Consider the following 10,638-nt stretch of genomic DNA (forward strand, 5'->3'; position numbering starts at 1 on the left):
GGTCCCAGCTACTCAGGAGATTGAGGTGGGAGGGTCATCTGGGCTTTGGGAGTTCGAGGCTGCAGTGAGCTATGATCATGCCACTGCATTCCAGCCTGGGTGACAGAGTGAGACCCTGTCTCAAAAACAAGAAAATGGTTAAGCAAGTAAATTTTATTTTTTTAACCATAAAATAAATACAAGTTAGGGAAGGGATATTATTAAAAGAACAGTCTTGAATCTACTGTAAATTAGTTTTTAAGCAAATCATTCCCAAATTTTGAGATGTAACTATACTTAGTAAAAAATGACTTGAGTCAATGTCTCACAAGTATTAAAATTCATAGAAACAGAAAGAATATTGGTTACCAAGGGCTGGAAGAAGAGAAAAAAGGGAATCTTTTAATGGGTATGGTGTTTCAGTTTCACAAGATGAAAAAGTTGCAGAAATCTGTTGCACACCAATGTGAATATACTTAACACTACTGAACTGTACTCCTAAACATGGTTAAGGTGGTAAATTTTATGTCATTTTTTTAACCACAATTAAAAATAAACAAAGAAAACCTTCTTAGACTGCATGCCATAGAAAAACAGACAGGGCACTGAACTTGGCCTGCAGGTTGTAGTTGCCAACTTTTCCTCTTTGGCCCAGCCTCAGGAAACTTCTCTTAGGTTCCATGCCTGAGAGTACTCTAAACTATAAGAATCACACCCATCTTTGGAGAATTCAATAAAACACCTGCAATACCAGTGGGTAGAAGGCTCTCTTTCCTCTTAGAAAAATTGGCAGTGGATGCAGTGATGGAAAAACCAGCAGAGTTAGAATGGGAGATATTAAGGGACTGGATAATGGATGCGAGAATGTGTGGGCAATCATAGCAGAGAAGAAAGCGTGAATGGTGAGGAATTTGATAGCCTGTTTGAGGAAGAAGAGGAATATGGACATTGACAATCCACTGCTCACTTTTTACCCAGAGGATGGTGTCATTTTGGTGAGCAAGAGTTAATTCATTCAGTCACTGTGTAAACTTGGACAAGTCCATTCCTCTTACCTTATCTGTGAAAAGGAGGGTGGGAACATTCCTACTGCCCTCTCAGCTCTAAAAACCACAAGACTCTATCACCAAGCTGACAAAGTGCCAATGATTTTATCCTCTCATTTGTACAGCTTTAAAGGCAGGAGACTTTCTGTGTCTCCTATTGGGTAGATTTTATTCATTTACTCTAGCCAGTGTGGATAAAAAACTAATTACAGTCTATGGAGTCCTGACTAACTCTATCCACAGCTGGGTCTTTTACTCAATACCTCAAGCCTCCCTTCCCCTGGGAACCTGAGGAAATAGTGCAAACAGGGAAGGGAATTAGGAACCATTGTTAACTCCAGTTTCTTTTCTTCTTTTTTATTTTTCTTGCTCTGTCGCCCAGGCTAGAGTGCAGTGGCTCGATCTTGGCTCACTGCAAACTCCACCTCCCAGGTTCAAGCGATTCTCCTGCCTCAGCTTCCTGAGTAGCTGAGACTACAAGCTCTCACCACCATGCCTGGCTAATTTTTGTATTTTTTAAATAGAGACGGGGTTTCACCATGTTGGCCAGGCTGGTCTCCAACTCCTGACCTCAGGTGATCCCCCTGCCTTGGCCTCCCAAAGTGCTGGGATTACAGGCATGAGCCACCATGCCCAGCCTTTAATTCCAGTTTGTTAGCCCCACAGCAGCTACCCGCTCCTGTTAAAAATCTCTGAAGTCTCTTCCAGTTCTTTAATAGGAATGGTTGGGGAAAGAGGCTTCTTTATGAAAAGAATGTAAATCCCAGTGCTTTGTTTGTTTGTTTGTTTGTTTTGTTTTATTTCGAGATGGAGTCTCACTCTGTTGCCCAGGCTGGAGTGCAGTGGCTCGATCTTGGCTCGCTGCAGCCTCTGTCCCCGGGTTCAAGTGATTCTCCTGTCTCAGCCTCCCAAGTAGCTGGGATTACAGGCGTGTGCCACCACACCCAGCTAGTTTTTGTATTTTTAGTAGAGATGGGGTTTCACCTGTTGGCTAGGCTGATCTTGAACTCCTGGCCTCAAGTGATCCTTCCGCCTTAGCCTCCCAAAGTGCTGGGATTATAGGCGTGAGCCACCACGCCCGGCCAAATCCCAGTGTTCGTTTTAAAAAATCATCATTGTGTGTGACAGCGTTATCAAAAGCAACAGCAAAATTCTTCTAGCTTTGTTTTTTTAAAATCCTCTCCTCCTTCATTAGGACTACAAGGAAAAAGCACGAATTTAAAGGGACTCATAACAGACCTTCTTCCTTCCAGTTGTTAACCAGGTTAATCGGACTCATTCCAGTTGTTAGCTTCCTTCCTTCCAAAGAGGAAGAAGCGTCCTTTCTGTTGGCCTCTAGTGTGTTGGGGAAAGGGCCACGTGTTGGGAGGAGGGCCTTTATTGATGGGATCACTCCAGTAGCTGTCTCATTTACTTTCCAGTTTGCAGCTGTCCCGTGATCTGATTATCTGAATCTCAGCCTCAGAACTGACTTGCCTTTGTTTCTGGTTCAAGAAAGCTCTAGTTAGAATGGGAAAGCTCAGCCACACTGTTAAACACATCGCAATGGGGCAACATGAACCTCAAGACTGCTGTGCCAGGGTTAGAATTTTCAAAGTGAATGCCTTTGCCAGTGTTGTGCTTTTGTTTACTTCTGGGGCTGGTTGTGGTGTTAGCCTCACATTCGCTCAGCCATTTTCCTGGGGTGATTTACCATATCATTTGGTCCAAGAAAAAGGAAATTAAATATCTATTGGCTACCTTTGTGCATCCATTGCCATGTTGCAGTTGGAGCTATAATAATAATAATAAAATGTCTTGCAGGTGTAAGTTGTGATTAGTTATACAACACTTGCACATCATGTTCTTGTTTAACATAACAAACCCTGGGAGGTAAACAGAGTAAGAGTTTTATCCTTATTTTACTGAAGATAAAACTGAGGCTCAGAGAGCTGAAGTGACTTGTCTAAGTTAGTGGTTAATTTGGAACTAAAACCTACTGAAGATAGTAGCTTTTTACAGAACATCACACTGCCAACCTTCTTTCAGAAAAGCAAAGAGGTTGCAATTTAAAAGGCTTAGACTCCGCCTGGAGGCAGGAGCAGTGGTTAAAATCATGAAATGCTTTGGGAGGCCGAGGCGGGCAGATGACGAGGTCAGGAGATCAAGACCATCCTGGCTACCACGGTGAAACCCTGTCTCTACTAAAAATACAAAAAATTAGCCAGGCGTGGTGGCGGGCGCCTGTAGTCCCAGCTACTTCGGAGGCTGAGGCAGGAGAATGGTGTGAACCCGGGAGGCGGAGCTTGCAGTGAGCCGAGATATAGCCGCTGCACTCCAGCCTGGGCGACAGTGTGAGACTCCGTCAAAAACAAAAACAAAAACAAAAACAAAAAACAAACAAACAAACAAATCATGAAATACTGAGGCACTGATTGGTGAAGAGCTGCCGCTTTGAGCGCTTTGAATGGGTGCCAATCGCATCAGCATGGAGGAGTCTTTCTGGGGGCTGGCCTGCTGCCTGCCTGCCAACAGGCTCCCATCCATGTGTCCAGATGACCAGAGCTGAGATAGCACCAGCTAGAGCGGAAACAGCACCCCTGGCAACAGGACCAGCACCTTAGTGTGCAAACTGTGTACTGAGCCCACAGCTGACCAGCATGCCCTCGAGGACCTTCAGCTAGCCACTGATGAGAATTTCTGCCTCTCCAATATATCCTACTGCTTCTTAAATACTTTTAATATTATCCAAACATGTATAACTAAGTTGAGGCAACAGCAAAACTGTGAAATAGATCCCTATCATTTGTCTTTTTGCCACAGTGGGTGCCCTGCCCCTGAATGGGTGCCTGGTTCCTCAGGTTACCCCCACCCCAGTCTGTTAGAGGCCTTCACTTCAGAGTGATATCTGGGCTAGGTCTATTCAGGCTTTTCCTACCTTCCTGTTACCATACCCACCTATCTAAGCTGTCAGAGCCTGACTTTTGAAAGTTTTAGTGACTAGTGACAGACAGTTATGATGCTTAAAGATATAAAGTCTTAGCGACATCTTTACCTATGAAACTTTAGGCCCCATGTACATTCTGCACATGTATCCCAGAACTTAATAAATATCTACAAAACTAGGTCATGGCTTACTGCAGCCTCAACCTCCTGGACTCAAGCAATCCTCCTACTTCAGCCTCCTGAATAGCTGGGACTATGGGCATATGCCACCACACCTGGCTAATTTTTAAATGTTTTGTGGAGATGGGGTTTTGCTACGCTATCCAGGATGGTCTCAAACTCCTGGTTTCAAGTGATCCTACTGCTTCAGCCTCCCAAAGTTCTGGGATGACAGCTATGAGCCACCGTCCCCTGCTCTAAAATACATTTTTAATGTATGATCACCTTCTATTCTACAGGAAAATAGGGAGCTATATTTAATACAAGAAATATGTTTAGGAGGAGGGCATTTCATTCAAACGTATAACTCTGAAAATAAACATAAATGCCATATTTCGTGGTTAAGAGCACAGGCTTTCAACTCTTTTTTACAAATGGCAAGAAAATAATCGCAGCATTTTGGGATGCTGAGATGGGAGGACAGCTTGAGGCCAGGAGTTTGAAATCAGCCCGTTCAACATAGCAAGACCCTGTCTCTACAAAAACTGAAGAAAAAAAATAGGCGTGGTGGTGTGCACCTGCAGTCCAAGCTACTCTACTCAGGAGGCTAAAGTGGGAGGATTGCTTGAACCCAGGAGGTCAAAGCTGCAGTGTGCCATGATTGCACCACTGCACTCCAGCCTGGGTGCCTGGGTTACAGAGGAAGACACTGTCTTGAAAGAAAGAAAGAAAGAGAGAGAGAGAAAGAAGGAAGGAAGGAAGGAAGGAAGGAAGGAAGGAAGGAAGGAAAGGGGGAGGGAGGGAGGAAGGAAGGAAGGAAGGAAAGGGGGAGGGAGGGAGGAAGGAAGAAAGGGCAAGAAAAGAGGGAGAAACTTATAAATTAAAAGAAACTTAAGAGGTGACTTATCAACCAAACACCATTATATGATGCAAACTTTTTTGGATCATGATTCAAATAACTCAGTGTGAAAAAAAATGAGATAATTGGGGAAATATGACTACGGATTGGACAATTAACGATATTAAGAAATAATGCATTTTATAGGTATTATAGCTATTTTTTAAAGAGTCCATTTCTTTTGAAGATATATATTGAAGCATTTACAATGAAATGACATGAAATCTTGAGTGTGTGTGTGTGTGTGTCTTATATGCAACCAGTGTGTGCGTCCTAGAAATAGCTTTGCAATATACAAGATGTCTACTGTTGTTCTGCAACTGAAGAGCTTGTCTGGGAAAGAGTTTGCAGTGGCAGCACAGGTGGAAACAGTAGTGAAGAATCAGACAGTTAATCCCGAGGAATAAGAAAAGCCTTGCTTCACAGGCAAAGATTTCATGATGAAAACATTAAAAGCAATTGCAACAAAAGCCAAAATTGACAAATGGGATCTAATTAAACTAAAGAGCCTCTGCACAGCAAAAGAAGCTACCATCAGAGTAAACAGAGAACCTGCAGAATGAGAGAAAAATTTTGCAATCTATCCATCTGACAAAGGGCTAATATCCAGATTCTACAAGGAACTTAAACGTACAAGAAAAAAGCAAACAATTCCATTGAAAAGTGGGCAAAGGACATGAACAGACAATTCTGAAAAGAAGACATTTACGCAGCCAACAAACATATGAAAAAAAACTCAACATGACTGATCATTAGAGAAATGCAAATCAAAACCACAGTGAGACACCCTGTCATGCTAGTCAGAATAGCGATTATTAAAAAGTCAAGAAACAACAGATGCTGGCAAAGCTGTGGAGAAATAGGAATGCTTTTATACTGTTGATGGGAATGTAAATTATTTCAGCCATTGTAGAAGACAGTATGGAAATTCCTCAAAGACCTAGAACCAGAATTACTATTTGACCCAGCAATCCCATTACTGGGTATATACCCAAAGGAATATAAATCATTCTGTTATAAAGATATATGCACGCATATGTTCATTGCAGCACTATTCACAATAGCAAAGACATGGGACCAACCCAAAGGCCCATCAGTGATAGACTGGGTAAAGAAAATGTGGTACATATACACCATGGAATACTATGCAGCCATAAAAAGGAACGCGATCATGTCCTTTGCAGGGACATGGATGGAGCTGGAAGCCGTTATCCTCATCAAAGTAATGCAGGAACAGAATACCAAACACAGCATGTTGTCACTTATAAGTGGGAGCTGAACAAGGAGAACACATGGACACAGGGAGGGGAGCAACACACACTGGGGCCTGTCAGGGGTGGTGGGGAAGGGAGACCATCGGGATAAATAGCCAATGCACGTGGAGCTTAATACCTAGGCGATGGGTTGATAGGTGCAGCCAACCACCATGGCACACTTTTACCTGTGTAACAAATCTGCACTTCCTGCACATGTATCCCAGAACTTAAATTAAATTAAATTTTTAAAAAAGGAAAAGCCTTGCTTTGCAGCACTGAGCCTTTAAAAGCATCCTTAGGAACAAAAGTAGCGTATTTCTTTTGTATCTGTTTTTTGTCCTTTCTCTACCACCTCCCACCCCACATTGCCCCATAGTGAATGTTAATAACCAATTAATTCTCCTCAGATTTCCTCAGAATACTGAGCGGGGAAAGTCCGGTTGCCACTGAAGCAGGAATACAGATCCCTTCCTTACATAGTCCTTATACCTGACATAGGAATGGAGAACTCTGTAGTCATACTTTAACTCTTTTAACAAACATTTACCAAATGTTCACTACACGCCAGTAGTCTGCTAGACACTCACACGTTATCTCAGTGATCTGGTCCAGACCCATTTTTTATATGAGTAGACTGAGGTTTGGAGAGATTAAGCGGCTCACCCAGAATTACACACACTGCTAATGTAATCACGGGCCATCAATGCCTGTGGAGGCTCTGTGGTCTGTGAAGGGAAGAAAGTTACAGAACAAAGAGGCCCTTCACGTTTAGGTTCAATACCAAGCCCATGCTGCACACAAAGGTTCAGAGCAAGTGAACAACATGGAGTGCACTGAGCCCCATTGTAAGGTAGAAGTGGACCACCCGACAGGACCTTTGCCAGCCCTGAGCCGTTAAGGACTTCCTGAGCCCAGCCAATTTACCTGCTTTTCAATAAGATCTTTATTTGCCCTTCGATTCTTGTCTAAAGTTGTTGTCATTTCCTTTTCTGTCTGGCGACACTGAAAACTGCCTTCAGGCAGTATGACCATGCTGGCCCCTTCTGCAACCCCCACCTCACCAGGAAACACATCTTAGGATTCCCTTTGTTTGACTTTTTTCTTCTTTTTTGAGCAGAGAGCATCTTATCTCTCACATTTCTAGAACTTTGGCTATTCAAATTCTTTATTGGATCTGCAAGCAGCTCAGGGTCGGGGGTAAATGGAAAGTGCTGTCCTAGCAGCTCTGGTTTCATTATTAAGTGGCTGCATTGGGAGACATATGGATTCACAGGACCAGAGCCTCTTAGACCTGCCAAGCTCTCAGAAACTGTAGAACTGGGCCCAATCTAGGATGACTGCAACTTGGCTGCTAACAGTTCATTTGTTTGTTCGTTCATCCCTCCCTTCGTTCTTTTATTCCAGAAACTTCTTAACTGCCTACTAGTGCCTTGCTCTCCCTGCCCAACTCAGGAGGCTGTTATCTTGAGGAAGGGGGTGAATGTACCAGTAAACAGAGGGTCACCATCCAGTGTGGCTAGTTCTATGAAGGAGAGGCAGTGTCAGACAGTGGTTTAGAAAGTACAATTTAAAAATCACACAGTCCTGGTTTAAACTTCAGCCTTCATACTTATTTGTTGTGTGGTGGTGGATGAGCTATGAAGCCTCCTCAGTTAATCCATAGTGGGGAGGTACCTGGTACTAAAGCAGCACAGATAGGCAGCAGAACATCTCTATCTGACTAATGGGGATCCATAAAACCAGGAGCTAACATGGGAGAATTTTATCCTTAAAAACATCTTATCTTCGGCACGGTGGCGTGCACTTGTAATCCCAGCCACTCAGGAGGCTGAGGCAGGAGGATCTCTTGAACCAAGGAGTTGGAAGCTGCAGTGAGCTGTGATCATGTCACTGCACTCCAGCCTAGGCAAGAGAGCAAGACCTCATGTCTTTCTCCCTCTCTCTGTCTCTCTCTCATTTTCTCTCTCTCTCTCTCAGAGTGTGTGTGTGTGTGTGTGTGTGTGTGTGTGTGTGTATCCTATGGCAAGGGCAGGCAACAGGCAGGTAGACGGGCTGGGACGAGGGATGTTTGTTCATTGGGACTGAGATGTCCACAGGGGATCTAGTTCAGAGTCAGATCCATAAATTATAGAAGGATTTAGGGGGCAAGGCAGACTTCACTTCACTCCCAGAGGAAATATACGGCTGGCTTTATAGAATGAGAGTATAAATTAGGACTTGGAAACAACAGAACCCAGTAACTAGAATATGGGGGCCACACTAAACAGTACAGGAGCCCTGCTGACAATGCTGGGGTTGGCAGGCATGGCAGTCCTGAGAATGTGCCACTCAGATCTCTGCAGGGACAGTGACCAAGCTGCTGCTGTGCTCTGAAATCATCATCGCATTGGCACTGAGGCCACGCTTCCTACGGCTGCTCCCTGTCATTGTGTGAGCACAGCAGGGAACCTAGACAGGCCCGTCCATGAGACCCTGGATTCCTTTGACTGGTGACTGTCTCAAGGACTCCCTGGCAGCCTTGTTAAACTTTCCTTAGAACTACATGGTAGGCTAATACCCTCCTTCCCCCACTCCTTCCTTCCTTCCTTCTTTCTCTCTCTCTCTCCTTCACTCAGGGTGAGACTTGCATTGCATTGCAATGAATGCTGGTGGCTCTCCTAGATTTTCCTAGCTCCCTCCCCATTTTCTATCATATAGATTGCCTCTAATAAATGTCTTGTGTTTTTAACCCTATCTCTTTGTCTGCTTCTTGGAGAGCCTGGACTAACACAGAGGGTCACCTACAGGTGTGGTTTAAGGGACCCCAGCTTAAAGGTTAGTGAGTTGAAATAACAAAGATTTCATAGGACATTTAGTGCAATGGTTTCACATTTCATTCCATGAAGAATGTAGATTCACTGGGGAAGCCTTAGGGGCCAGCCACAATGCCACTCTCTAGGAATACAGTAATGAACAAGATGAGCAAGGTACCCTTACAAATTTTGCCAGGAAAGACAGCAGAGTAAGCAAGTTATTAAGAAAATATTTCCATTCGTTTTTTAAAATTTAGAAGCTAGTGATATAGTTCAAATCCCTTACATATCTTACAAGTCTTCATGATCTAGCCCCTACCTTTCTATCTCCTTTTTTTTTTGCCATATCCTTACTGCATTCTGCATAAGCCAGCCAGAAATGTTTGCAATTTCCAGAAACTTCCACCTTCCTTCTTATTCTGAGCCATTGCCAAAGCTACCCTTCGCCTACTAGCCTTAACCATATCCATCTGCCAGGCTTAATTCAGGCATCCCCTCTCTGGGAAGTTTTCCTTGAGCAACTGAACGTGCTCCCATAGCAACCTCTACCCTGATCATAGATTTCATTAAAGGCAAGTAAATGGAAAACAATAGAAAAGCAAATGTCATGCCAGGTATAAGAAATCTATATTCCTTCTTTCCAAATCAGTTGGCGCATATTTAAGAAATACTATCTCCACCCTTTATGCTCAAGCCAAACTTGACTTTCGTTTTGTTGCAGAGACTGCCTACCCAATATCTTTTCTCCCCTGCTTCCTTACTGTAATAATGTGGCCAACTAAAAAATATCTATGCTTCTTAGTCTTTCTTGCAGATAGAGACAATGAGATACAAGCAGAAGTCATAGGGTGGGGCTTCTGGGAAGCCCTTTTTGCCTTTTGACTCTCCCTTCTACCCACTGCCTGGTATTTGAATGTGATGCTTAAAGTACCACCAGGCATCTTGGGACTATGAGGGAAAGGTCAAGAGAATTACAAACAGCCCTGACATTCTTGAGCTGCTAAACCAACACCAGCAACCGCCTACCTTTAGACTTCTCATTACACAAATAAACCCTCATGTGTTTCAGCCACTGTAATCAAATTTCTTTTGCTGACAGATTAATGCATTTCAGAACTGGTCCACTTTAACAAGTTCTGCTCCCTTTCCCTTAGCTATACTCATGCCTGGAACATCTCCCTCCCCACCATCCTTTCCCCTAAATCTCCAAATCCTATCCATCATGGAAGATCCAGTTTAAATGACACTCAGTTAATGGGATCTTATTTTATCCCATCCCACACTTGATGTGCTATTTCTTCTGACTCTTATGACTCATCGTATTGCACTTTATCTGGACTTCTATTGTGGAATATATATATTATACATACATATGTGTATATATATAATACATATTATACATACATATTTGTGGAATATATATATTATACATACATGTGTATATATATATAATGGCTCTTATTGGTATTGAATACATCTTTGTACTTCTCCAATAAATTGCAGAGACACACATAGTAGACATTCAGCAAATCTTTGTTGAATTAAATATAAACTTGCAATATGAACATAACTTTACACACACA

Source organism: Hylobates moloch, unplaced genomic scaffold (genome assembly GCF_009828535.3).
Source record: "Hylobates moloch isolate HMO894 unplaced genomic scaffold, HMol_V3 SCAFFOLD_7, whole genome shotgun sequence".
Classification (NCBI taxonomy): Eukaryota; Metazoa; Chordata; class Mammalia; order Primates; family Hylobatidae; genus Hylobates; species Hylobates moloch.